This window comes from Pteropus medius, unplaced genomic scaffold, assembly GCF_902729225.1.
Source record: "Pteropus medius unplaced genomic scaffold, Ma_sr-lr_union100, whole genome shotgun sequence".
NCBI classification, from domain to species: domain Eukaryota; kingdom Metazoa; phylum Chordata; class Mammalia; order Chiroptera; family Pteropodidae; genus Pteropus; species Pteropus medius.
In genome coordinates, this window is record NW_024342257.1 from 8,728,516 (window position 1) to 8,735,777 (window position 7,262).

Here is a 7,262-nt window from a genome sequence, read left to right on the forward strand (position 1 = left end):
GTTGAATGAAGAAGAGTGATTTTTTAAAAAAATCTTCATGAAGAGAATAATCACAGATCAGGTTATATGTACAGAACAGAATAATTCTATTTATATTCTAAATACCAAAAATACTTGACAATTTATAAATGTATCACCTAAAATAGTTACATGTACAAATTTATACAAAGTGACTAGAGAAGGAAATAATTGTGTTTGCCAGTGAATCTTTTGTCATTATAACAGATTTCTTATCATAATATCACTTATAATGTCAATAATAAATCTATTGAACTCTGGCATGCAGTTGTCACTCCCCTTAGAAGGTCATATTCTATTCCATTTATCATAATTAGGTTACAAGTTAAGAAAATTCTTACAAACATACAAATTTACACACCTTTTTAAGTAGGTCAGTTTTTACAGAAACTTTTTTTCAAAAAAAGTAATTTCTTTTAGTTAAAACTATCCCTCTCTTCCACCTCAGGATTAAATGTAATTTTATCTTGCAAATTTTGACATAAAATATTTCTGGACTATTATTATAGCATAATATAAGTTATACCTTTATCCGGAAAATAATTCGACTGTTATATGCTGGAGGTATTAATTGAAATCGAACCATTTTGCCAGCTAAAAATGGCTTTGGAAATATCACATTTAATATAGGTGAATTAGTTACTAGTATATATAAAGATATAACATTCAACATATATTATAGTGGAAATAATATTGGATTCGGAGTCAAGATCTAAGTTTGAGACATTATGTCACAATTTGTAACTGGTGTGGAATTATGCAAGTAAGTTTACTTTTCTCTCATCTTCACCTTAACCTTATATAAAATATTCTGCTTAATTTAGAAGATTGTTGACAGTTTTAAAGGTGGTGAAATATGTGAAACTTCCTAGCACAGAATCTGACACATCGCAGAAACTCAACTACCTAAAAAATCTGAAATAAACAACTGTCTTATAAAGAATTTGTAGGGGAGGAGCGAAATTTTGTTAACCCTCAAGTTTCTTCTTGTTGGTCTAATAATCAAATAGACATGAAACAGATTATCAAGAAAAAATAATCAAATTTAATACACATGTAGGTATAGGAACCCCACATGCATGAGAGAATCAGAGACCCCATACTCACAAGATGTTCAGAGATCAGAAGGGAACACAAGTACATAAAAAATCTTGAGCTAGAAATGAGGTAATGTGCCTTGGGTGCTTCAAAGTCATTGTAGGGTGATAAGAAGAGCAGACCTTTAGTAAATAGAAGTTTGTCCTGCTCTATAGATAGGTCAAGAGAAGTTATCTCTGATATGCTCTTATTTGCTAGACCGCTAATTCAAATTCTTCTACGTAGTTAGTGGATGTGGGTGTGTAGAAGTTTCTCTTGAGCCTGCTGTTAAAGTTACCTTTAGCTTAAAACAATTTGCATACCACAGAGACGCATCTTGGAGTGAGTCGTTCTGGACCCCCACAAACTCAATATATAATTTTAACAATAATAAATCCATAAAGTTTGGACATATTATAGGACAGTTTCAAAATGCTAATATTGAACTAACACCTCACAAAATATTAGGCTGTTTATTTTTAATAAAAATATAACATGTTTCTGCTGTTATAACTTGTAACATATATAAATTATTTTTTTACATTACCATTAAGTAATCTAAATTTGTAAATTCAAGATGTTACAATATTCTAAATCAAAAATAAAGTGCTCTTTAATTTTCTTGCTAAAAGAAGCTATTATATATGAAATTAGGAATTGAATTTGAGAAGTGTTTTATAGGTACTCAAGGGATCACTTGAAATTATACACTTGGAAATGTAAAAAATCATGGAATAGTCATTGATCTTTTTGGGATACTTAGTTATAAATGTTTGATGTATACATTATAGATTAAAATAAATGATTTGACTATAATATTTCTTGAAAAAAATGTTATTACAAACAAAACTGTATTGGCATTATAATGAATTTCTCAAAAGAATGATGGTAGACAGCTAGTTTGGTGACTGTATGTGTCTGTGTGTGTCTGTGTGTGTGTTCAGTGTGTATAATAAAAATAAATTTAAAAAAAGAAAAAGAAAGATATATAAACAGAGTTGTATATTAGAAGACAACACAGAAGAGAGTTTGAGAATGAAATGGAATTTTTCAGTAGTTACAGCTCAAAATAATGGGTACAATAAACTTATTTGGTTTTGTTTGTATACTTGTTTGTTGAAAGACTACTTTTGAAATGTTAAATGTATGTGCCTGGTGGTATCAAGTAGCAGGAAAAGAATTGTTTTTGTTGTTATTTTTAGTTATTTAGTACCATTGCCTGAAATTGGGATACTGGAATAAACTTAATGAATTGATTAATTAAGGAGTATGCAAATTTAATTATATTCAAGATATATAAAGCCTTCTTCAGAATTATTTTTCATTTTAAATAGAAATTTCAAAGGCAAAAATTGCTTTTTGTATTTTTGCATGATAAAGTGTTGAAAATTATAAAATAAATTTTTAAAATTATTTTTGTCAGCAATATGAAAATACGAAAAATATTTCAGGCATCCATAGAATTTTAGAGTGTGTCGTGCTCATTTCGGTAGCATATATACTAGAATTTTAGAGTGTGATTGAGCAACTTCAACCTTATACCATAAATTAAAAATTTTTACTGATTTTACTGAAAAAACTATATATGATTTCAATAATTCTCGAGTTCTCCCTTCCCCCTTCACAATGCTATACAGTTTCTCCACTAAGTCTCTTTTATGACATGCTTTTTGATTCAAAAATATAACTTATTAGCTTTCTGTTCCCTTAATATCACTGTCGCCAATAAAATAGTCTTTAAAATGCATGAAAATATTCTCAATATATGTATCAAACTACCTTGAAAAAATTCAGCTTATGAAACAAAGAAAAATAAAAAAGAAGCCCCTTGAAGGAGTCGAGCAAGCAAATTTAAGTCTCAATTTCCTTATCTATAAAGTCAAGTGTAACAGTAAGACCTGTATCCTAAGTTTGTTGTGGTAAATAAATGAGTAAACTACATAAAGTTTAATAAGTAGGTTATGTGTTAGCTATTTTTAGTAGTATTAGTGTTAGTATTAGAGTTTCTTATAATGCCCATGCTAATGATCTTAATGTCCACAAAATTATTTTTGTTAACTACTACATGCAAAACTCATACGTTGATTACTGATTCTTAGTTAACTTTTGCTGGTAAAAGATAAATTATTCTTTTAGGTTATTTTGGATATTTGGAGGTCAAACTTATACAACTCTGTTCCCTTTGAGTATCTGTCAGGGAATGGGCGAATTCTCCCTTCTTTCCTTCTTTAGGTATTATGGATGGACTAATAAAATTGACACAAGACTAGAATAGCAGGAGAAAAAATAAAACGATTTTAGATATGCAAACAGGAGAATCTCAATATGATACTCAGATCATAAAATTAAGCTCAAAGAAATGGTTGAACTAAGCACTGTTTTTTACTTTTTAGACAAAGAAACAATAAATTTGTGAGAAATTGCCAGGATAAAGAAAGGTAGTGCTCATTAGAAAGGAAGTTAAGTAAGATTTGGGCTTAAGTAGTAAATTAATAAAGTTCAAGGTTTGTTTGTACAGGTTTTTTCAAGTCTGGATTTTGTAATTCTTATAATAAGGTTGTCTCTCAGCCCTCAAGAGCAGGTAGGTCACTTATCACTTTGGAAATCTATAGCCTGCTTTTAGGGTGATAGAGGAGAATCAGAGAGATCTTCCTTCTCCTACTGTTTCTTGAAATTTTAATTTATAATATCAATATTTCATCGTGGGATATCTTGGGATGGCCTGGCCTAGGCCCCAATATTTCTTTCAACTTTAAAGAAATTCCATTCTATTAATGTGATAATTAGAAAATTATAAAGAGATAATTCTATCATGCTCATTTGTCTGTCCCTCTAAATATATATCAGCCTCCTTAATTTGATCCCTTAATTAAATAAACATCAACCTGTTTTGAAAACTTTCTTTCTAGCATTTGGAAACAGACTTATGGAGTCTATTCCACTGTATTTTTCTCTTACCCATTGAAGATATTATATCCTCAAAAATTACATTTAGAAACATGAAGTCTTAAGAGAAACTGACTAATTTTACTACAATTTTCAAAAGGTGAAAAGGCAAAATTGAGCCCCTACCTCTTTTTAGGTAATTAGAAAAATAGAAAATAAAGGTAAATATTTGAAAATACTGTTGGCGAGGATATGAGAAAAGCCAGAATTTATATACTCTTTTGATGAGACTATAAATGTGTTACGATGACTTTGGATTATAATTTGGCCTTATGATTTATAAATGTATATTGTAAAAATAATCTTGTATGTATGTATAATAGATAGATATATCATCACCTTAACATTGATATATCATCATATATCATCATATATCATAGATATATCATCACCTTAACATTGTTTACAATAGAAAAAACTGGACACATGTACTTTAAAATGTAAGTATATTGTCTACGGCCATGCTACCCTAAACCAGCCCGATCTCATCTGATCTCAGAAGCTAAGTAGGGTTGGGCCTGGTTAGTACTTAGATGGGAGACCACCTAGGAAGACCAGGTACTGTAGGCTTAAAAATTTAAAAAAATAAGGGATTGTAAACTGACTAGGTCCTTACAATCTGTGAAATCGACCAAGGGTTGCCTCACCTAAAAAATAAATAAATAAAATAAAATAAAATGTAAATATACTTATATCATTTAGTAAAATTAAAAAGAAAGATAAAATAAGTTTATATGTATCTGTGTGGATAGTCTGAAAAATGTTCAAAAAGAAAAGGAGTTGCTTGACAACTTATATAAAATATATAATCCACAAATAAGATTTTGTCTTAATTTTTGGTTTTGGTTACCTTTTGGAGGTAAAAGACAAAGTGATATTTTGGATGTGATCATGTTCGATTTTACAGAAATGTATGTGAGACATAAATGTTAAAAATATAAATTTGAAAAATACATACCAACTTTATGGCTATGGTTTTCTTTGGTAATAGAAGGATGGGAGTATCTTGAAGAAGGATAATTAAGCAATTTCAACTGTATCATTAATCTTTTATTTCTTTAAATTCATGATTGATGTTAATATTTTTCTATTAATTATTTTTATTTAATGTTATAAGTGTTTTCTATTATTTTATTTAATTATCTATACCTGTTTAATAGAGAATCAAATAAAAATAGAGCAAAATAAAGATGGAAGAGAATGTAAAGCCCATAATATATAGATGATATGTTAAAATCTTAAATGTCGCCAAGACTCTATAACCTGTAAAATAATCTCTGAAATGATCACTATGCTTATTGACTTGCTAATATATTTTTGATTTTCTTTACAAACTGCTGTAATATTACCAGACAAATAGATTCACTTGACCTCAGGCATTTTCAAAGTGTTGCCTACTCCAATTTCATTTAATAGAAGCTGCTTTTCTTGTCTGTGCATCCTGGACAACAAATTCATGGTTACTAATGTTATTGTGGTTTACTAAGTTCAGATCTTAGTAAATATCTGAAAGTACTTATTAGTACTTTCTCCTAGTAGCTTTTAGAATATGGAATCATCATCATATAGCATATAAGGAAAAATTAGAAAAATGACCTGGCATGGACAGGGTTAAGGAGAAATTTTAGCAGAGAATAATGAGGGAAGTCAGGAGACAAGGTAAAAAAAACATAATTTTTTTTTAATTTACTAAATTGTAGATACCTACACATGTTTATAAATTTATATGCTACACATATGGGCCTAAATAATGTATTCATTGCTAATGTGAGATTCTGATATCTCCTCAGTAGATATTGCTGAAAATTATAAATTGTTTAGAGTAGTGATTGTTCTTCATTCTAAGTGAAATTTAGTTATAGAATAAATTATGTTCGGTTCTCTTCTAACAAAGCTTAAATATAAGGCTAAAAATATCAAACTATCTCTAATTGACTAAATTACAACTCACCAAAAAAAGCTCAAAAAGATTTATAAGGAAACACCCACAATTTAAAATCCACAATGTCTGGTAGCTAATTCAAATGCACCAAGCATGCAAAGACACAGGAAAATATAAATCAATGTTGAGGAGGAAATGGGTAATTAAATAGACCCAGAAATAAAAGTAATAATATTTTAGTAAATATGACATTAAAATAGTCATGTTTTATTGACTATTGAAACTATTCCATATGTTTAAGAAGCTAGACACAATATTAAACATGTTAGGGAGAGAGTGGAAAGTTATAAAACAAAACAACTCAGATCAAACTTCTAGAGATGAAAACAAAGCAATCCTGAGAAAAAGAACAAGATTGAAGGTATCATTCTGCCTGACTTCAAATTATACTACAAAGCTATAATAAAACAACATAATGTTGGCAGCAAAACTGACACAGAGACCAATGGAACAGAATTGAGAGTCCAGAAATAAAACCCCGTATATATGAGCAAATAATTTTCAACAAAGGAGCCAAAAACAGACAATAGAGAAAAGAAAACATCTTCAATAAATGGTGCTGGAAAAATTAGAAAGCCGCATGCAAAAAAAAAAAAAAAAAAAAACAGACTGTTCTCTGTCACTGTATACCAAAATTAATTCAAAATAGATCGAAGACCTAAATACAAAACCTGAAACAATAAATTGAATAGAAGAAAACATAGGTACTAATAGAAGAAAACATAGGTACTCATGGACCTTAGATTTATAAAGAATTCTATGTATTCGAAGTCAAAGACAAGGGAAATAAAAGCAAAGTTAAATGAATGGGACTATATCAAACTAAAAGCTGCACAGAAAAAGAAACCATCAGCAAGACAAAGAGGCAACTATCTGAATGGGAGAAAATATTTGCGAACAATGCCCCCTATAAGGGGCTGATATGCAAAATATACAGAAAACTCATGCAATTCAATAATTTTAAAAAAACAAACAATCCAATGAAACAATGAGCAGATGAGTGGTCAGGTGAATCACTTTGTGGATTGTATAAATGTCTAACTTTTTAAAATTTAAAATGAATGAATGAATGAATTAATTAATTAATTAATAAAAATGGGCAGAGGATCTGAACAGACACTACTACCAAAAAGACATAGAAATGGTCAACAGACATACTAAAGGATGCTCAACTTCACTGCTATAAGGAAAATGTAAATCGAAACGGTAATGAGATACGATCTCACACCTATTAAAATAATTGTCATCAACAGGACAAATAATAAGTATTAGAGAGGTT

The 7,262-nt window shown here is 29.3% G+C and overlaps 1 pseudogene; it reads left to right on the forward strand.

Moving 5' to 3' along the window:
• The first annotated feature begins 4,492 nt into the window (after positions 1 to 4,492).
• Positions 4,493 to 4,611, forward strand: LOC120600113 (uncharacterized; annotated as a pseudogene).
• The last annotated feature ends 2,651 nt before the right edge of the window (positions 4,612 to 7,262 follow it).